Source organism: Protomyctophum parallelum (assembly GCF_964188405.1).
Source record: "Protomyctophum parallelum genome assembly, chromosome: 19".
In the NCBI taxonomy this organism is placed as follows: Eukaryota; Metazoa; Chordata; class Actinopteri; order Myctophiformes; family Myctophidae; genus Protomyctophum; species Protomyctophum parallelum.
The window spans coordinates 44,183,182-44,205,974 of record NC_139717.1 but is presented as its reverse complement, the minus strand read 5'-3'; the positions used below and the strand labels follow the sequence as shown (position 1 = coordinate 44,205,974).

Sequence of the window (22,793 nt, the reverse complement as noted above, 5' to 3'; positions counted from 1 at the left end):
ATCGCTGTCCCAGCAAATACCCATGGCACATGTGGTGAGGACTTTATATTTGAAATCTGAATGTTTATGTACACGTTTTCCATGTAAATGTAGCGATTGTGTAAAAGTGGCTTCAGTTGCGTCATGACAAGTGTTGGAGCCAGTTTTGTTTTATTTATTTGTTCACCTCTTTCACTTTCGTTTTCATTTTCATATACCGGTATATCAAATATTGTTTTGGAAAAGATAAAGTTATAATTTGGATTAATAGAAGCCCCCACCTCTAATTAGAAACTTAGTATGTCATGTCAATTTAGTGAGCCCCTTTGCACTTCCTTTATAATGTATCCCCTTCAAAGTAAAACCTCCTCTGCAGTGATTCTGGAACAGTGAATTGTAACTTGTATTTTATTTTGAAAGGCTCAGTGGGAGAGGAAGTGGGCTAGCCTGTTTAAGGTCTATTGACATGCCTTTTGAGAACAATGGAAAATGTTTGGTGAGGCTGGGAAGGCATACAGTTTTTGACCTTATTTCATACCTTACTAGCATACTAATTTATTTGATTTCTTAGTTATTTTGGAGCTATTCATTTGACCTTTTCAGTTTGATTATTCAATTAGACATTTGTGGAACATAATAAATAGCTTAATGCTACTTAAGCTAAGCTGGTGTTGTTCAGAGTCTACTAACCTGCAGTGTGTAGCTCTCAAAATCAATGTCCAGCAGTTTGTTTTGTGTCTCCAGCAGAGTTTGTAGTGTCTCCATCTCTCTCTGGAAGAGGTTGACCATAAACTCTCCCACCGCGCTGAGGCGCTCCAACACAAACACTCTGATGCTAAGCTCCATACTACAAACATCAGCAGCGCCACGCTGCTGTTTGTCCACAACAAACAATATCTCCTCTCCCACCGACGCTAGCTGTTCATTTATCTTCAGCCGTACAGACTCCATTTGACACTTTTCGCCTATAGGAGACATTTCCACCAAGCTTTCTGTTCCTACTGTAATATAGAATGTGTAATAAAGGCACAAACATCAACAATTCCCGAGAGACACGACAACATGTTTGACTTGTTCAACAGCGGCCATCGCGTAATGGAAAACTAGACGCAGTCACGTGACGTGATGGCATCACGTGATGCAAACAAGCACTTCAGGGTCAAAGGTTTTCCACGCATGCGCAACAAAATAATCCAGGCACTGTTGCCTTTGCCCTCTGGTGGTGGAGGTGTGTAACTGTCACAGATAGACAGACAGACAGACAGATAGATAGATATTTTTTAAACTGCCTTCGAATCTTAAAATATCTACAACCTCGTGTTGCGGTGTGACACGCTTTGAGCTTGTAGATCAGCTTTTTGCCCATTTGACAATTTAAATCCATGATTCATTGATATTATTAGGAAAAAGTACTTTGCAATTTTTCATTTTGAATACTTGAGTATGCATAGGCTACTTTTTCCACCACTGATGACTGGAATCCAACATCAGGGACTCAGGGAGTCTGAATTAGTACCTATGTAATAGACAGTAATTACCTAGTAATTATTACTGGCGGTTCATGAGCTAGCTGGCAGTTCATGATCTATGCCTGTTTTTCAATTGAGTGCTATAGCGCCACCCTTTGGCCAATGGTTGTGGTCTTTGTCTCTAAGCAGGGTGACATAGCCATATTGCCACATTTCGTGAAAAACAACTGCATGGTTTGACCTGGAGCGCTGTGTAGGCCTATGTATAATTCAAAATAATGGGTGATCTTCCCTGATATAATGCATTCACCATTCACATGGAATCAGGCAAGCGGTAGATGGCAAACAGCAAAACCTGCTGGACGGCACGGTAAAAAGATTTAATATTTTAACATCCGTCCTGTTCCGTTTACCGTCCTGCTCCCGTCCACTAAAAATACTTCCGGTTTGCCATCTACTGCTAGCCAGGGTCAGCAGTGAGCAGGCAACGTCTGTGGACGTCTAAATCTAGTTGATATCACGTCCGCCCGTCCAGGCCGTAATCCGAACGTCCATTGGCGTCCAGATTTAGTTGATAAATGACGTTGAGCACACACGTCACAACAGGCCTTAATCTGGACGTCCATTGACAACCAGATTTAGTTTACAAAAGACGTTGCTGCTATGCCGTAATATGGACGTCCATTGGCGTCCAGATTTAGTTGATAAACGACGTTGAGCACACATGTCAGGACAGGCCTTAATCTGGACGTCCATTGACGACCAGATTTAGTTGATGAATGACTTTGGGCAAACAGTCGAGACAGGCCTTAATCTGGACGTCCATTGACGACCAGATTTAGTTTACAAAAGACGTTGCTGCTATGCCGTAATATGGACGTCCATTGGCGTCCAGATTTAGTTGATAAATGGCGTTGAGCACACGTCATGTGGACGTCTAAATCTAGTTGATATCACGTCCGCCCGTCCAGGCCGTAATCCGAACGTCCATTGGCGTCCAGATTTAGTTGATAAATGACGTTGAGCACACACGTCACAACAGGCCTTAATCTGGACGTCCATTGACGACCAGATGTAGTTGATGAATGACGTTGGGCAAGCAGTCGTGACAGGCCTTAATCTGGACGTCCATTAACGACCAGATTTAGTTGATGAATGACTTTGGGCAAACAGTCGCGACAGGCCTTAATCTGGACGTCCATTGACGACCAGATTTAGTTTAGAAAAGACGTTGCTGCTATCCCGTAATATGGACGTCCATTGACAAGCAGATTTTGTTCTTAAATGACATCGAGCAAATGTGTCCTGACAGGCCATAATCATGATGTCCATTGACTGACCAATTTACAATTTACAATTTAGGCATTTAGCAGACGCTCTTAATCCAGAGCGACTTACATTTAGGCAAGACAAAAGCATGGGAATACATCACATAAAAGCATTTATCATGAAACATGCGTAAGCTAAGAAGGTAACAGTGGAATATCTATATGATGAAACTATACATACACTATACATAATAAACTATACATATTCACTACTATGCTATACATATGTACTATGGCGTGCTATGACTATATACAATACAATTATAGTGCTGTCTACATAACATGCTATAAGTCTGTGTCAAATGCTATCTAAGCCAACAGAAATGCTATCTAAGGGGTTAGGGTAAGTGCTATGGGCCATGATGGAGTCTGAAAGGGTGGGTTTTCAGGCTACGGCGGAAGATTGGGAGTGATGCTGCAGTTCTGACTGCAATGGGAAGTGCATTCCACAGTTTTGGAGCCAGAAGGGTGAAGAGTTTGGGACGTGTGGAGCGTTGTCCCGGCGTTTTTATACCAGTTATAGATCATAAATTCATAAGTATAGTTTATTCTATTCTGACTTTCCATATGTTGATCTGACCTCATCAAACCCTGTACACTTGAAAAATGCTCTATATATGGCCAGTACAGAATTCATTCCATATGTTGATCTGACCCCCCATGCCAAAGTGCCAGCACTCGCCCAGCAGTCTGCAGTCTGCCATCACCCAGGCAGGTGGATGCATGCATGCCTTCTGGCATTTGGATTTGCACAAATAATTCACTTCAAAATGCTCCTCACCACACACTGCACTACACAACGTCTCCCCCTACCTCGACCTCCTACCAGCCACTTATCCCGTTCCCTCAGGTACAGTGCTGCCGGCCTACTCAGGGTCCCCAAGGCCATGCTGGACCTGGGGTGATAGCAAGGACTGTCTAAGGAGGACGGGAAGCGAAGACCGTAAGGGCGCCGCCATGTTGCTCACATGGTGCTCCATGGAAGGAAAGAAACATGCGCAGTGGGCTTTATGCAGCCATCACTTCCTCGTTCAGCTTCCTTGGTCTCAACTGCGCATGTTTCTTTCCTTCCATGGAGCACCATGTGAGCAACATGGCGGCGCCCTTACGGTCTTCGCTTCTTGTCCTCTTTAGACAGTCCTTGGGTGATAGGGCCTTCTCTGTGGCTGCCCCCTCCATCTGGAATGCACTCCCCAAATGCTCACCCCCTCCCTGCCTTCAAAAATGCCCTGATCAAGGACAGATAAAGTTAATCTCTCGAATACAAGAAGACTCACCCCGTTTCTGTTTTCCTCCCAGAAGTTTCCCCAGTGAGGGGTGGGAGAGGCTGGACAGCAGACGGCTGGACTTCTCTAACTATAAACTTTCATGACAGCAGAACAGCCTAAGTACAAATATAATTTATGAAAAGCTACTACAGTGAAGTCTGTTCACAGAAGTTGTTGTAGGATATGTGGGGATTATCTGACGAGGTACCATTTGAGTGTGCAAAACCTTACATATACTAAATAATACTAAATTGTTTATAGGGTCAATATAAGTAATATAATATAGCCTTTCTACAGGAGTATCTTTTTATATTTTTCCAAAGAGAATACAAACAGCCAATAGCATATTACAAAGTTATCCCCCTCACTGGGGAAAATTCCGGGAGGAAAAACGGGCACGCACTGGGGAGAGTCTTCTTGTTACCAATCCCTCCCGGGGTCATACCTATGTTCCCTCAGCCCAGAGGTGCGCTGCGGGTCGGGAGAAGGTTGCGGTTAGGTTTAGGTGTCTGCCCCGGGGGTGCGCTGCGGGTCGGGAGAGGGTTGCGGTTAGGTTTAGGTGTCTGCCCCGGGGGAGGTTAGGGTTAGGGTGAGGGAGGAGCAGAGGTGGGGACTTGGACTCGAGACTCGAGACTCGACTTGGACTCGAGTCCCGATTTTGATGACTTTAGACTTGCTTGATCAAATCAAAAATAGACTTGGACTTGCTTGGGACTTGAATGCCAAAGACTTGAGACTTGACTTGACTTGAACGCCAAGGACTTGAGACTTGACTTGACTTGAGCCCTCTTGACTTGAACATTTTCAAGTCACTTAATACCTTACAGCATCTGATTATCTTTTTTATGACATGTAAAATAGTTTGGTATTTGTATATAAAGGGATGCCGCGGATCGGATATCGGGTCGATATCAGCCAAAAAACGTGATCGGGATCGGATCGGACTACAGCGAAAATGACCGATCCATTCCAAGCACTGCAAGCACTCCACTCCAGTCCATTCTAGTACTCCACTCCAGGACTTTATTCCTCCAGCAGTGTGCGCTACAGAGGCATTGGCAGCCCCAGTCACACTTGTGGCAGTCTTGCACAGTGCAGGCTGCTAGGCTAGCCACTAGCCATTACTGCGCGCTGCTACTCAGTGTGGAGAAAGCCGCATTGACAGCCGCTCCCGCATGGGAGTATTATATATTATAAAACAAAAAAGACCCAACAGCCGAGTGCAAAAATGGATTCGCCACCGTGGCAACAACAGCAGCATAGTTTCAGCCTTAGCTCCATGCAAGCTAATCTTTAGCATTGATTAGCGTCAACAGAGAGAGACGGAACAGCGCAGCAAGCTGACAGCTGAGCATGACGACATGCTCATGTTCTTAAAATGATATATCCCCACAGTCCCCAACAGTTGGTTGACAAATATGACCGCTGTTTGTCAATACTTATGTGACAGACCATGCTATGATGCTAATAACTGCTTAAGTGCTAACCAATGCTTAAATAAACAGACGTCACTATTTCCATTGTCACGGACAGACAGTGTGCTGTGTAGCTGTAGGACAGTATGCACGGTTTGGGGAGCAGGGGTCCCCACTCCCAGCCAAATGATAGGTTCCATTTGTACACTCTAAATTGACATTGCTTTTACAATATAAACAAATACAAAATAATAATTTGGGGTCACAGAGATACAAATTGCTGGGTCCTTAAAAGTTTGTGCATAATAATAATAAATAGTATGGATAAAAAAAGGCATAGAATACAATAAAATAATTTGTCACTAGAACACTTCCACATTTGAAGTATAGGCTCAAGTTGTTAAAAATAAATGGGTCAGTTATTCTCAACCTATACTCATGTGGAACTTGTTTGTTGACTATTATTCTGGGGAGGTGTTGTTCTCTGTTTTGAGTAATAATATTATCACTTGATCAATCCTGATTCAACATTCCAGACTATAAAATCTGTAATAAAAGGTAAAGATAAAAAAAAGTCTGACAGATTTGGGAAAGCATAGAGCGAGTTATCGGATCGGTTTTGATGATTTTAGATCGGTATCGGATCGGGAGTGGAAAAAGTGGATCGAGGCATTATGTAACATTCCTCTTCTACCCTGGATTTGAACACCTTTTCAGTGCAAGTAATGACATTTTACCATTGTAATAATAATAGCCTGCTTGCTCAGGGGAAACATTTAATTTGTGTCAGATCCTGTGTCTCGGTGAGACATGACCTTTGACATGATCTAAATGGCTCAATAGATGCTCATGATTTATGTAAATCTTTACATATCATTAATTAGTATTATGTCTTGGTGGGACTTGTTTGGGACTCGAAACAAAAGGTAAGGACTTGGTTGGGACTTGAAACAAAATGCTTAGGACTTGTTTGGGACTCGAAACAAAAGGTAAGGACTTGGTTGGGACTTGAAACAAAATGCTAAGGACTTGGTTGGGACTCGAAACTAAGGCCCTCATTTATCAATCGGGTGTAAAATCTGCCACAGATTCGAGTGCAGGTTTCGTAGTACACCCACGTCGCCACGGCATTTATAAAGTGATCGCAAACAGCTGATCCTTCCTTAATTTTGTTCTCACGTTAATAAATGTCACGGCTGAATTTGATCTGGCACGCCCTAAGAAATCAAGCCTCGCCCTCGTTTTTGCGACATGAACAACGGCAATACGTTTCCTGAAACCATGGTTACATGAAAAAATAGGTTTCTCCCGTGCCTTGCTGCCCGCCTCACCCCCCTCTCTAATACACACGCACAGCACGCACACGCAACTTGCAAGCCCAACTAACTGGTGTGTTGTTAAACAAATAAAGAACGAACACCTGCATGAATTAAATAAAGTTGTAGGCCTACCCTGTCTGTTTCACTCTCACCTCGCTTGCCTTGCTGTCATGCACGCACGCACGCACCTACATGACACATTAAAATAAAGCTGTCTGTTTCTCCTCTCGCTTCGCTTCCCTTGCTGCCCGGCTCACCCCCCGCACGCACGCACATATCGCTATTTAGTATTTGCAACTTTCACTGTGTGTTGTTAGTTGTATATTCAATTATTAGAACGAAAACCTGAACCTGTGAACCATAATTAAATAACAAATAGGCACACACACGCTGCTGTTTTGCAGGTGCTCCTCCTGTCCTGTCTGTCTGTCTGTCTGTCTCTCTCTATCACAGTGGTCCGTCCGTGACCAACTGACCATGCACGTTCCGACGTTCGCCAGTCTATTTAGATTGCCTCCAGTCGTTAGTCACTGCAGTGGTCGGGACCATAGCCTCATGTGTCTGGTGCATGGGCTGGCTGGGTAATATACCTATATCTCCGATGCAGTTCCCACTTGCGCTGGGAGCCTGGCACGGTACATTTGGCATTCGAGCGACGCGTCGGGTTTATTATATTGCACATACCGTAAGAAAGACATCGGCCTTCATGCTGTAGATTAGGCTACAGTAGGCTATACCTGCACGTTGGGACTCTCCGCAGCTGAGCTGCTCAGCTGCTGCACTATACTCTCCAACGTCCCGTCATGGAAATATTTCAGCACAGACAGCCCAAATCCTCGCATGTATGCGCTCATGCAAAACACTGTTTAAATGGCTTAAGCATCTCTTGCAACATTGTTTTTAATTGCGCGATTTTATCTCCTTGTAATTTCATATGACACATGTATTCCTTAACATTTTTATTTATTTATTTATTACATGTAGCCCATATACATTATACATACATTTTATATAAACATTTTAGGAGTGAATACATATTTGTTTTGATGCCTGTGACAGCCTCTCAGCAGTTCAGACAAGGCTGCTCCGCTTGTAAGACAGAAAAACAGCGTACGCCAGGTCCCGACCAGACGTGACTATTTGTCCTACTCAAGTTCAATTTCAAGCTTTGCCGGAAATGTTAAATGCCGAAAATGTCGGTAATTTCGGCGTGCGCCCATATTTTGGCGTACGCACGGTTGATAAATGAGGGCCTAAAAGTTCAGGACTTGGACTTGCTTGGGACTTGAATGCCAAAGACTTGAGACTTGACTTGACTTGAGAGCAAAGACTTGAGACTCGACTTGGACTTGCAACATAGGGACTTCCTCCCACCTCTGGGGAGGAGGTAGGTTGTCGTAGGCTGAGGGAACATAGAGCTGAGGGAACATAGGTACGGTCCCTCTCTCCCCCCGGCCCTCCCAACACACTTTGAAAAAAAAAAAAGCTATATAAATCCCAGGTATTATTATTATTATTATTATTAAGTCCTCCCAGTGGCCTTAATTGACTCTCATCAGAGGCCATTTAGTTGGGAACTGGACAGAGAGACCATGCATATCGATTTACTAAAAATGAAATGTTGAATCAATGCATGTTGAATCAATGCAAAATTATGTGGGCCCCTTTTCTGTATTTAGGCTACAGCAGTGGTTATACACATATGCACAAATACATACTTTAGGTTACAGACTGTAAATCCCCAAAAAGTGCTTGGCCCACACACATCTTTCTTTCTTTCTTTCTTTCTTTCTTTCTTTCTTTTGTTTGCATGTATGTGTTTTATTTATTTAACATCAGATTCATCCGCACGCACGCGCACGCACACACACGCTGGGGTTGGCTCTGACCGCACCTGTGACAAATGCGCTGATGATTAGTGATGAAATTAGCTGCAGCTGTGCGAATTGTACGTTCAGAATCGTCTCTGTCGACAGTAGTGTCCTACTCCTGCTGGCTCCCGCTTCGAAATCATTGAGGTAAGGAATTACAATCAAACGATTACCCGAAACTTTTATCAAAGTTAGTAGTTTATGAGGATTATTCAATTGTTGTTTGCCTGAAATGGATAACGTAGAGATAATGTGGCCGCGCTGCCCTCCTCCTGCCCTCTTAGCATATTGGGGCTATATATGGACCAGAGCTAGCCTAGGGCTAGGCCTACCCATTTTTCCGGTTATTCTTGATGCTAATTTCGACCGTTTGAAAAATAATTGCATCTCATATTTATTGGTAAATTAATGTGAATTATATGGCGTGTGAACGGGAGGTCCTTGACATGACGAGGTCTGAGAACCACTAGCCATGGTTCACATGACGCCCGTGTTTCATTGCTAGAGAACCACGTGCCTTAAATTAATTGTATTAAGTTATTCAAATGATTTACCTGGGTCGTTCTCAACATTTATATTTTACAACTTTTAAATGAGAGTGGCCTACACGAATGGAACCAAAGCAAATGGACAAATACTAAAAATCCTGCCAGCGTGCCGGCCTGTGGCAATTTGCTTAATTTTGCCAATCAATGTGCTTATAATTTCGTCAAAATCGTGCATCTAACAAGCTTTTAAAGAACCAGCTTGGCTAAAACGCCTCTTCAGCCATGAAAATAACCTTATTTTATTGTTTTGGGCAAGTTTTGAGAACTATTTTATACAGGGTGGCAGGGCCCTAGCTATGGTATATATAGCAGGGCCCTGCAGTCAGTCATTGTAATGCAAATGAAAGATGTACTGTAGCGCTTTCTTCAAATTATCCTTTATAGGACAACTTTAGTTTTTTTCAACCAAGGTTCATGTTTTAGGTTATTAGAGAAAGTAAAAGATGAGTCTTAATTTTTTTTCATTTGCTGCTTTCTTTCGTTTTAGGGATTTTTGCTCTTTTTGACAGGGGGGCGGGGGCATTCGAGCATGGGGCTAAATATGTATTTTTTTACAAAATATTATGGCGATTTATTTTTTTATTATTTACTATAGTCCCAAGAAATTACATCTGACCACAAAAGATCACAGGATCTATTGAATGTGACAAACTGATATATTGAGCCTATACACACAGTAGATCCTGTGATCTTCTGTGGGGTTTATTAGGACTATAGTAAATAATACAAAAATAAATCACCATAAAATGTTGTAAAAAAATACATATTTAGCCCCATGCTCGAATGCCCCCGCCCCCTGTCAAAAAGAGCTAAAATCCCTAAAACGAAAGAGAGCGCAGCAAAAATAAGACTCATCTTTTACTTTCTCTAATAACAACCTATAACATGAACCTTGGTTGAAAAAAAACTAAAGTTGTCCTTTAATTCCATGCCAACAATTCCAAATATCATCATTGTTGGATTATTGATTATTAGAGATTATTATTATTGCAATTTTTATTTTGGTGCAAAATGTGTTCTGGAATCTTAATAAACCAGCTGATTTTATGTTATCTTTACCCAACAGTCACATTCCCATGCGGCTCCTGCGGCTCCATTATAAGGTGAGTGGAAGGTGCGTGTCACGTGTACTTGTCAATGTTCTTGTTTTATTTAGTGGGATGTAGCTATTGTAATGTGTAATTGTAACAAATGTGCAACAATATATTTGTGTGCAAAATGTGTTTCGAATCTTAACCCATTACAGGCAGGAACCACTTTTTGTGACCCTACCCTTCTGGACGGGAACCCCTTTTGGGATTAAGTACATGCAGTATTCAAAAATTACAAAATCGATGCTGCTATAAATATTTCAGAAAACTTAGTTCAGGATTTAGAAGGCATTTTTAGAATCTGTCTCAGTCCAAAATGGGAACCAGCTGATTTTATGTTCTTTCTTTACCCAACAGTCACATTCCCATCAGTCTGTTTCCTGCTCCCTGCGGCTCCATTCGGTCCATTTCCTGCTTCTGACGGCTCCTTCCTGCTCCTGGTGGCTCTTTCCTGCTCCCTGTGGCTCCATTAGGTCTGTTTCCTGCTCCTGGCGGCTCCTTTCCACTCTTCTAAGGTGAGTGAACTATTGCCACACGTGCTGTTTTGAGCTGTGTGGGGGCGTTGCAACTAAAATGAATATCAAATATCTAAATACTGAATCAAGCAACTGTAAAACTCACTTGGGTATCGTCTACTCAATGACCATAAAAAAAAAGGAAATATCCCTTTAACTTTAAAGACTAATTAATTTAGACGGGTTAATATACAGGTGCTATGTGGTACATTTTCAACTTTTAAGGTCGTGTGTGTGGGTGTAACACATACACAAGTAATGTATTGTAGAAATTATTTTAACCCATTCAGGGCGGGAACCCCTTTTGGTGTTAAGCATTGTTATATTGTTGAAAAATAGCAGATCTACAAGCTCATAGCACGGTTGCGCTAGAGGTTGTAGATCTGCTATTTTTTTGAAAAATCAGACCAGTCTGAAGCGAGTGGTGCAACAGCACCCCCTACTGGTACTCTAGACGGACATAGTAACCTAGTCACATAGTCACACCAGGACAAAGCTGTTCCTTGGAGTGGTTGCACCACTCAAAAAAAATCATGAAAATGTGGTGCAATCTTAACATTAATTCACAGCGAACATTTTTAACTAATCTTTGCTTCTGGGGTGGTCCCTGGAACAACATATTTTCAGATGGGGGTCCACGGCCAAATACAGATAATTCTGTGGTCCTTGACATAAAAAAAAAGGTTGAGCACCACTGATATAGAAACACAGGTTTTTGAGTGGTGCAACCACTCCAAGGAACAGCTTTGTCCCCAAGTCCCAACCATAGACTGTAAAAAAATATGGACAAAGCGTTCCCCGGGTCTAACATGAACGTAAAATGAAGCCTGTAATAATATGCTAATTCCTGATGTAAGTCGCCATCTTTGGTACCAGCTGGCCATTGGCTGGCTCCGTTTTGTATACCAGCTGGTCATTGGCTGCCCAGACAACGAGGCGGGACTTCCCCCCTTCTTCTCCGTTGGTTTTTATTTTGACTCGAGTGGGAGGGGAATCCCGATCATAGACTGTAATGGTAGCCACGCCCCTCAGAACATACGCGATGGTTTTTTTTCTTTATGGTCATTTTTTTAATTAATGGGACCATAATTTTCCAAAAAGAATATTATGACATTAGAAATGAGACTTTAAACTAGTGACTGGAAGAAGAAAGTATTCATGACCATGTTTATTAAGGTAATACAGTCTAGGTGAAGTTGGGCCAAAATACATGGGCCTCTATGGAGCTATGGGGCTTTTTGGGTCCGGTCCAGCGCCACAACAGGCCATTATATGAACTACCGATTTCAAATGAGGCTTCACGAAATATCTGGCTGACTGCCCCCCTGGTCCCAACCTATGTGACTATTATATGTCCCTGTGACCCGATGCTGTCAGACTCGCTTCAGACTGTTCTGGTTCTCAGAAAGCTTTTAGGATTTAGAATAATTTTTATTTGTTCGATCAAAATGGGTTAATTTGGGTTTCACAATAGGTTTGGCTGTTGGTGGTGGATTATTTTGTAGTAATTGGATGTTGTTTAGTCTTGTTTGGGTTTGGTTACAGATGGCTTACTTAAGAATGTGGCGAAAGTGGACATCAATAAGCTCATCCTGTCTGTTAGCGACGATGATGTTGATCCAGTGGCGAGCAGTAGCGGCCCAGTGGCGACCAGTAGCGGCTCAGTGGTGTCAAATGATGACGTTGACCATCCAGAGATGATCCATTCCGATGGTGGTGATGGTTCCGACTCGGAGTTTGACTTTGACACAGACATTGAAATGTCTGACTCTGATGCTGAAACATTGAACAGTGAACCAGATGTAGAAATGCCTAGCCTGGGAGATGATTTGAGAGACTGGTATACTAAACACCACATCACTCAAAGGGCGTTAAATGACTTGTTGCACATTCTTGCAAATCATGGACATGTAGGGGAGGATGGGGGAAGATGAACCGTCGGGTAAGTTGAACCACCCCCTGTATCTTTAAAACTACACACATGAGTTGTCATGTGACCTCAAAATCAGGACACACCCACCATTTCAACCTGACTGTGAAGATGAGAGACACATGGACAAAGTGGAAAGTACATTTATACACAAAAAAGTGTTTTTTGCTGGTCAAAGTAAAATAATAAACTTTTCTGGAATAATCATTTTTATATTAAAGCAAAAGCACCCAGGTCTAAACTTATATATCATGCATGTTGGTGATATACCAATGTATAAAACCCATGTGAATCATTTAGCTAAACATTAGCCTGGAGCATTAAGCTAGCCATGTTTTGTCAAAAAGTGGCCATGGGGCAAGTTGAACCAATTCCTTGGGGTAAATTGAGCCAATTTTCTTAATGTGAATCACCATTCATATTTTTGTATTAAGTATTAGCTACTCAAATTATACTGAATGACCTTTAATTTGGATGTTTGCAAATGTTTGCAAATTTGCTATATTGTATTAACAATATTGCAAATATTATAAGGTTCTGAATAACAAACTTTATTTAATTGTCTTTATATTGTTTAAATAATAAATAAACAGATAAATAAGACTATTTGCAAAAGGGAAAACTGTTATTAAATTATTTTCAATACGTGAATACATTATCTGTTCAAGTTTAAGCTCTTTACATTAAAATATCATGTGGTTCAATTTTGGATCAACTTACCCCTTACCTGGGGCAAATTGAGCCACTTTTTTATTTTATTTTTAAAGGTCATATTTTCATGGCCCTTTGTCATAGCTGCTTACTCATCATTTCAATTGATAGAGGACATCCTGAATATGTGTAGATCATTAGATTTGACTGCCATCTCATTTTGCCTTGCTTCCAGGACAACTTAAGTAAAAAGTGGTTCATCTTCCCCCATCCTCCCCTACTCCCAAAAGATGCTCGTACTTTAGTAAAGACTCCTCAAGCCATTGACAGTGAGTCAAAATGCAGTGGAAAGTATGTGTACTATGGGTTGGAGAGGGGCATTTCCCGTGTACTCAGCCAAAATGCTGCTTTTAGACGAGAACATGACACTGTCAGCTTAGATGTAAATGTAGATGGGCTACCCATCTTTAAAAGTAGAAACATCCAATTCTGGCCAATACTAGTGACATTCAACAATTTCCAACCCTTTGTTGTGGCATTATATTGTGGAGATAGTAAACCACAGCCCCTTGAAGATTACCTCAAGGACTTTTTGGAGGAGTTTGTGCATCTAAAACAGAATGGCCTTGTGTATCAAGACAAACAATATGCTGTAAATATCCAAACCTTAGTATGTGATGCTCCAGCAAGAGCATTTTTAAAACGCATAAAAGGTCATACTGGATACCACAGTTGTGAGAGGTGTATATCAAGAGGCCAATATGTTGAGAGGAGAGTAGTATTCAATCAACTGACATCCACATTGCACACAGATGTTGCTTTTAGTAATTTAGAGTATTCCAACCATCAAATGCAGACCAGTCCTTTAATCACTGCTGGCATTCCCTGTGTTAGTGCCTTTGTGTTAGATTACATGCATATGATTTGTTTGGGTGTTGTGAAGCGCATCTTGGTGTATCTGACCAGAGGCCCAAAAGTATGTAAGCTGTCTGTGAGACAGAAGTCTGAAATCTCACAAAAACTTAACATGCTTAGAGGCCAGATGCCCAGTGAGTTTGTGCGACAGCCCCGTGGTCTTGAGGAGTTGGACAGGTGGAAAGCCACTGAGTTCCGTCAATTTCTTCTGTATACAGGACCCTTAGTACTTAAAAATATTGTGTCCTCAAAGCTGTAGGCCTATGATCATTTCCTGACACTGACTGTGGCAGTTTCCATCATGCTTGACTCGGATGACCAAAGAAGAGCTGCCTATCTGGACTATGCCTCTGAACTTATGAGGCACTTTGTGTCTAGTTGCCCTGTACTGTATGGCAAAACATTCAATGTGTACAATGTCCATGGTCTGTTGCATATTCACGAAGATGTCTCTCATTTCAATTGTTCTTTGAATGACATCAGTTGCTTTCCTTTTGAGAACTACTTGCAGCACTTAAAGCGACTAGTAAGGACTGGACTAAACCCATTAGCACAGGTGTCAAAACGTATGTTTGAATTTGAGCATGCACAGAGAAATGCAAAGGTAGATGTAAGGCCAAAAATGTATATTTCTACACGTCGGAGGGACAGTTGCTTCCTGATAGAAGATGGGTTTGCCTTTGTTGAAGAGAGGAGAGGAGATGGGACAGTAGTTTGTCAGGTGGTAAAGCAGAGCCACACTATCGACTTATTTGACAAACCATGCAAGTCAAAGCTCTTGAACATAGCATATATAAAGAATAGTGTTGTATTCAAAAGAAGATAAATTGATGAAAGAGACCTTCTTCGCAAGGTGGCCTGCCTAGATTCCAACAATGGTTCCGTCCTGATTCCTCTGAGACATGGCATCGAACATTGAAGTTACAGGTTGGCATTAATTTGTCTTTCTTGAATGTATGTATTTTCTTCATACATCTAAATGTTTCAATAACTGCCACAGGAAAAAGCTTGGTTTTATAGTCGTGCCCCCCCCCCCCCCTCCTCCCATTTCTTTATTTTCTTTGCTTGCAGATCATGCGCCCATACGCCAAGGCAGTTTGGATGGAAGGTCGTATTGAAATGGAGGGGACCGTACCTGAAATATGGATCAATATGATTGAGAAAACAATAAGGTGGCCAAAGAAAAAAGTCAAATTTTGTTATCTCAATCATATGGTGCCTAAAGAAGACTGGGAAACATTTCAACTAAAGAAAGTTAAATTTACATCAGGTAACCTTGTACTTTTCATGGTATTGGAGTAGTCGTATATCAAATGTGTCTTGTAAGAACTGGAATTGTCTATTTTCAGAAAGTGCCGAAGAATGTGAAAAATATATGGAGACCAGCCATGCAGAGGAAACCAGCCATGCAGAGGAAGAAGTTGTTGAACCTAAGAGGAAGAAAAAGACCAAATCGTTTGAGGGATTTGTTCAAGGTACGTTCTTTTCATTTAAATCATATTTTCTACTTGCCTCTTGAAGAGGGCGGTCGCACACACACCGCCTTCACCTCTGAAGATGCAAGTAGGCCGGGCGCAGCGCACGCTTGCGACCAGCAGCAATAATTTTGGTCTGACTGATGTATTTATACGTGTTTCAAGCCTTATGACCTGCTGTAAAACCTTTTGCCCTTCGGGGACATTAATAAACAACCTTGAACCTTGAACCTTGAACTACAGTATTCTTAATAATGTTAATGGTGTATATTCAGTGATTTCACTTAATTCAAATCCCTTTTTTGTTTTTTAATAATCCTCATATCCTAATATTCTGGGCGTTAACCCCTTGGTGTTTTAAGGATTGTTATACTTTACTGTATCTATTGAACAATAGCCGATCTACAAGCTCATAGCGCGTCACTGAGTGATTGATATATATATCCTGGTTCCTCTAAATGGGTTAAAACTGAAATACTATTTATTTATAGGATCTGACCTGTCGGACTCTGATGTGACTCAGGTGGAAAGTGAAGAGAGACATGAAGGTAATAATTATTTTGGCATTCATTCCGTTGATGGATATTTCAAGTAGTTATCTTATGCTCAGTAACAATTAGTGATCGTCTTGTCATTCTGTATTTAGACTCGGAAATCCCCCCCTTTCCCATCCCTCCAATTATGTCAAGCACTCCAGTTGTCTCCAGTTCAAAACGAACAACGGTGGCTTCAAAGGATGGTGAGTTGTTACTGAGATTAACATCAAGGTCGCATTCATACCAGAGAGCTTTGCTGCGATTAAAACGAATCCTGCTGCGCATTGTCAGAAAGTGCGCTTCGTTTGGCAGGTGTGAAGGCTCATTGGAATCCTAATGCGCAGCAAATAACCGCATTTTACTCCGCCCAAAAACGTGGGTTTCGCTTCGCTTCGAATCGCACTTGACTACGATTCGGTGCAGGTGTGAATGCAACCCGCAGTAAATAAAGGAAATGAAGCAAACATAATGTGGCGGGTGAGGAGCTGAACACAGTTGGAGACGGAGAAGGCATATTTTACGCAGCTCAAAGATGTCCCGTTACTGTGGATAGACGTGGTCGAATAAGGAGACTGAAGCCCTGATCGAAATGAGGACGTGTAGGCTACATTAATCAATTGCTTAAGAAAACACATAAAAACACTGCAGTGTATTATAGCCTACATAATATTCTGTCTGTCTGTCTGTGCGTGCTGTAAACATGGAGTGCTGTCACTGTGTGGGACTGGGGAGTTATATCAGTGCGCTCATGCAGCGCTGTGCTGCATGCCCAAAAGAACAGTGTGTGGCGGCTGCGTGCGTAGAGAGAGAGAGAGGGGGGGGGGGTCCCAGACGGCACGACACATGCACGTTATGAGTGTAATTTTATCACCATAGATTTCACTGTGTAGGCTATAGTTTATGAATGGAACACATTGATAAAGGTCCCCCCTGCTGCGTTTCCAATTGCTGCGAATGACACTGTGAAGGCAAACCACAGCCAATTAAATATGCAAGTATCCCCTTTCCCCGCCCATACGGATCTGAGTCTACCGAAGTATTAGGTGAGAATGTGACCTAACCCTACCTGTTACACCAGAGCGCCCAAACATAATTATGCCCAGTCTGATTTATGCATACTTAGAGTTTAAACAAATACATCAAATTCTTAGCTGTTGGATATTTATTGATGTCTTGAATTACTCTTCAAATCCTGGGCTCATCATTCAGGACATGCACTGTATTGATCATGACAGGGTTAGATGCCAGTCTTATTTTCTATTAACTGCTTTTGTCCCCACATGTACGTCGTAAACGAGCAAATCGGCTAACCAATCACAGGCATTCTGATTGGCCTGTATGAGATTATGCATGATGTATGATCATAATAGTGCCCCTCACTTAACACACGGGTATGGTTTTTTATTTTTTCTCAGGTCCACCAAGGTGTCATGGACGGGGCAGGTCAACCAATCGTAAGTATTGTCATTCCCTGAATAGCAATAAGCATGCTTGTCACTAGCACCACAAGTATGACTGACTGTCTCTTGTTTGGATTGATCAGGTTCTCCCAGGATTGGCGGGGACAGAGGGGACAGAGGAAGTGAAAGGGACAGGGCAACTAATCGTAAGTATTGTCTTTCACTGAAGCAATAAACATTCTTAGTTAATATTGTGCTAGTGACATGAATGACTGACTGTCTCTTGTTTGGATTGATCAGGTTCTCCCAGGATTGGCGGGGACAGAGGGGACAGAGGAAGTGAAAGGGACAGGGCAACTAATCGTAAGTATTGTCTTTCACTGAAGCAATAAACATTCTTAGTTAATATTGTGCTAGTGACATGAATGACTGACTGTCTCTTGTTTGGATTGATCAGGTTCTCCCAGGATTGGCGGGGACAGAGGGGACAGAGGAAGTGAAAGGGACAGGGCAACTAATCGTAAGTATTGTCTTTCACTGAAGCAATAAACATACTTAGTTAATATTGTGCTAGTGACATGAATGACTGACTGTCTCTTGTTTGGATTGATCAGGTTCTCCCAGGATTGGCGGGGACAGAGGGGACAGAGGAAGTAAAAGGGACAGGGCAACTAATCGTAAGTATTGTCTTTCACTGAAGCAATAAACATACTTAGTTAATATTGTGCTAGTGACATGAATGACTGACTGTCTCTTGTTTGGATTGATCAGGTTCTCCCAGGATTGGCGGGGACAGAGGGGACAGAGGAAGTGAAAGGGACAGGGCAACTAATCGTAAGTATTGTCATTCACTGAAGCAATAAACATTCATGTGACTAGCACAAAAGTATGACTATCTCTGGTTTGGATTGAACAGGTTCTCACAGGATTGGCAGTGACAGGTCAACTAATAGTAAGTATTGCCATTCCCTGAATAGCAATAAGCATTCATGTCACTAGCACAAAAGTATGACTGACTGTCTCGTTTGGATTGATCAGGTTCTCCCAGGATTGATGGGGACAGAGGAAGTGAAAGGGACAGGTCATCTAGCCGTAAGTATTGTCATTCACTGAAGCAATAAGCATTCATGTTACTAGCACAAAAGTATGACTATCTCTGGTTTGGATTGAACAGGTTCTCACAGGATTGGCAGTGACAGGTCAACTAATAGTAAGTATTGCCATTCCCTCATTAGCAATAAGCATTCATGTCACTAGCACAAAAGTATGACTGACTGTCTCGTTTGGATTGATCAGGTTCTCCCAGGATTGGCGGGGACAGAGGAAGTGAATGGGACAGGTCATCTAGCCATAAGTATTGTCATTCACTGAATAGTAAATCAGAATTTATATCAAAAGCAGCATATGGATATATATATATATATATATTTTTTAATCTTTTCAGGATCTTCAAGGTCCAATAGCCGGAACAAGTCGACTAGCCGGAGCAGGTCAACTAGTCGTAAGTATTTCCATTCATTGCATATTTACAATTTGGCCATTTAGAAGATGCTCTGATCCAGAGCGATTTACATGAAATAATCATGCAGATCACAGGGCCCTACTAATGACTATCTTTTTCTGGTGTTGATTACTCAGACAGATTCTGTTCCACAGCAGCGGAGAGCAGGCCCATTAGTATTTATTCATTCATGCATTTTCACTGAATGATGCACATTCATAGGCCTACATGTTAATTAAATATCATTAACTTTTATTTTGCTTAGATATTGGATCTACTTCTGCACAGTCAGCACATCCCCAAGTTCCCAAATTCCCAATGCTCCCAGAGAGTAAGTATAAGAATATTTCCGTGTCACACATTACTTATGTTTGATTATTATGCATTCTCCTTGCAACTGGCTTTATTACTCTAATCATCTTATCTTACGGTAGGTTTTGATGTGGCTCTCACTCTCTCTGACACACACACACACACACACACGGTGCTACTGTCCCATGTGGCATTTGACATTGGGATGTGATAGCATCTATGATAATCTTTAACTTTATTCTTTAAATATCACAGGCTTTAGGTTAATTCCTTTTTTGTATAAAGTGTTTAACTGAATCTTAGGTTCTTCTGGGAGTTTATCCAGTCAGAAATGCGTTGCTCTTCTGAGAGACTTGCACTTATATATTTTTATCTTTATTTCCAGAGTACCAGAAGGTGGTCCTTGCGAAACTTGTGACGATCCAGGACTCCATAGACAGACTGCAGAGAAACGAGCCATCACACGCTGCAAGCAACATCCATAGACTGGAGTCCTTGGATGAGTTCCAACAAAAGGAGGATTCTCTGAGTGACCCAAACACTTTCGATACATTGGTAAAAACAAAATTCAGTCACTAATGAAGTCCAACCGAGCCAACTGCATTGACCACAAAGCTACTAGCAGGCTGCTGTGTAATGCTCAGCTTAACTGTTAAATCAGAGATTGATATCAGAAGTTGATATTAGAAATCTTAAAGCCTATGTTAATCCGTAGTAGGATAGATAAACACAGCTCTATATGCTTTGTTACATTTTAGAGCTGTAGATTTGGTGTCATATCTCTTGTCTGACAGTGTGAGCGGAGCCCTACAGTTTGACAGTAGGCCTACAGCCTTAACAGACAGAACACGCGTTCTGTTTCGAATGTGAGGCCTGAGACAAACGAGACGCTTCTTGAAACATAAACAAACCAGTGTCATGGTTACATTTTCCATATTTCTTCTAACTAGATCCCTACTTGTGCTCACAGCTCATGCCTGTAGTGGTAATACAAGAACATGCTTTTATTTTTAGGTTTCTCAACTGTCCAAAGTAGGTGGTAAGGATGTCAAGGACCGTACGTACAAAGCAATCGACAGGTAAAGTAATTATTTACTTGTAATTATATTAAAATAAAATGTCAAGATCTTTTAAGGCATTTAGATTTGGTTCTTACTAATTTTAGTTTAGTTCTCCATGTGACTTGAAATAAACTCCCAGTATGCATGGATGGCAAAAATGATTATTGTATTGATTTCTTTTGGATTAGGCTCTTCACCAACCACCTGATGTCCAAATTCAATCTGAAGGGGAAGGGGAAGCAGAATAAAATCGCCCTCGAGGGGACCAAGATATTTTCAGCAATTCTAGGTAATCCACTTTATTTATAAAGCCTATTTAAAACGGGGTTGAAGCAAAGTGCTGTAGGCTACACAAAATATACTAAAATTCCAAGGGCGAAAACACATAACAGGGCAACATAAAAGGCAACTCTTAATCTGCATGTTCGAACGCCAGGGAGTAAAAGTGAGTTTTCAGATGTGATTTAAAGACGGGCAAGGTTTGAGAAGCTCTAACATTAGGTGGAAGTTTATTCCACAGTGTGGGCGATTTCAGCTTTGATTTAGGGATCTTGAGAAATGACTGATCAGTCGACCTCAGGGCCCTTGTCGATTCTTTGCGTGCTACAAGTTCCAATATGTAGTCAGTGGCAACTGCATTCATTTTTTTTACATGTTTTCTTTGTTTTGTTTTTGTAGCTGCAGTCGTCAACTGTGAGTCTACCGCCAAGGAGAGCGAGATCCGGCTGGCAGCAGGAGACTACCTGAAACATGCCCCTGGAAGAGTGGGGGGGGGGGCGGGTACAAAGCAGGGACGGATTAACCCTCATGAGGGCCCCTGGGCCGGTTATTTTTGCAGGGCATGTTTGTGTTTTTCTTGGTTTTATCATGTTTTTGACCTAAATTTAACTAAATCAATGGCCAATGAAGGGACCCAAGTAGCCCTTTTCAGGGCGTCAACCCTAGTGCTGAGAGCCAAGGGCCCCTGGGCCACGGCCCCACTGGCCCAATGGCTAATTGTAAATTGACTAATTAGCCCGTTGGAATTTACTTTGGAATACTTAAAATTTTGCATTATGTCACTTGCCCAAATATGTTTAATATCTTTCTCAGTAAAAGGTTTGAAATTTGAATTATTGTCTTGCCTCATGTCTTATGTTAAAATGCTATAAAAATGCAAGTTATTATTATTATGTTTTTGTTTTTTTTACATTCCATCTCTGTAGACATAGCCAGAACGTCTTTAGTACGTTTTATAATGTCGTCTATCTAACGTCTTGGAAAGACGTCTAAAAACTGTTCTTTCTGGCTCTTCTGGGTACGTCTTCTGAACGTTGGGGAATCACGTCTATATGACGTTATATAATGGCGTCTATATAACGTCCGGAAAAGACGTCTTAAAAACTTTCATTCTGGCTCTTCTGGGTACGTCTTCTGAACGTTGGGGAATCACGTCTATATGACGTTAAATAATGGCGTCTATATAACGTCCGGAAAAGACGTCTTAAAAACTTTCATTCTGGCTCTTCTGGGTACGTCTTCTGAACGTTGGGGAATCACGTCTATATGACGTTAAAAAGACTACTTTTTGCCCACTGGGAGGTCAAAAGGCAGAACAGGAAAGTTGTTCGACATGAGGAGACGCATATGTCTATCCAAGTTTTATTGTTGACGGACGGTCAAACGGAGCTATACGTGTTCAAAGTTTGCATTTTCGATCGAGTGCTATAGCGCCACCCTTTGGCCAATGGCCGTGGGCTTTGCGTTCTCACCGTTTCACATACCCGTCTACCATTGCCAAGTTTCACGAAAACCGACTACACATCTCATAATATTATTTTTATCAGGCACGTGCATAGGCTTCAGCCCATCCTTCAGCCCATCTTTGCTACACTACATCTGCAAAGTTGAGTGAGTGAACAATTTTTTTTATAATATTCTTGCCAAGTTTTATTAGCCTTTAGTCTTGAAATTAAATGAATAAATTAACTTTCTTATTATACGTGAGAAAAGGATATCCTACAGATTGCTACTTTATTAACCAGTGGATCCATCGTACAGGGTCTTGCGAAAACCAACCGGTTCAGCCAGAACTGCTATTTTTGGCTAAAGGAGAAGAAGTAGATGAAGAAGAAAATATAGCTGCAAGCAGCGATAAGACGGGGGTCAAGCAATATATGTGATCGGCCCCCGATTTCTGATCACGTTGACCGGTATGAACTTCAGCTGC

The 22,793-nt window shown here is 41.7% G+C and overlaps 1 long non-coding RNA gene across 1 annotated transcript; it reads left to right on the top strand.

The window, feature by feature from the left end:
• Positions 1–20,525: 20,525 nt before the first annotated feature.
• Positions 20,526–21,375, top strand: LOC310876272. Its single transcript, XR_014570716.1, has 3 exons — positions 20,526–20,602; positions 20,773–20,873; positions 21,263–21,375. It is a non-coding gene; the product is annotated as an uncharacterized lncRNA (long non-coding RNA).
• The last annotated feature ends 1,418 nt before the right edge of the window (positions 21,376–22,793 follow it).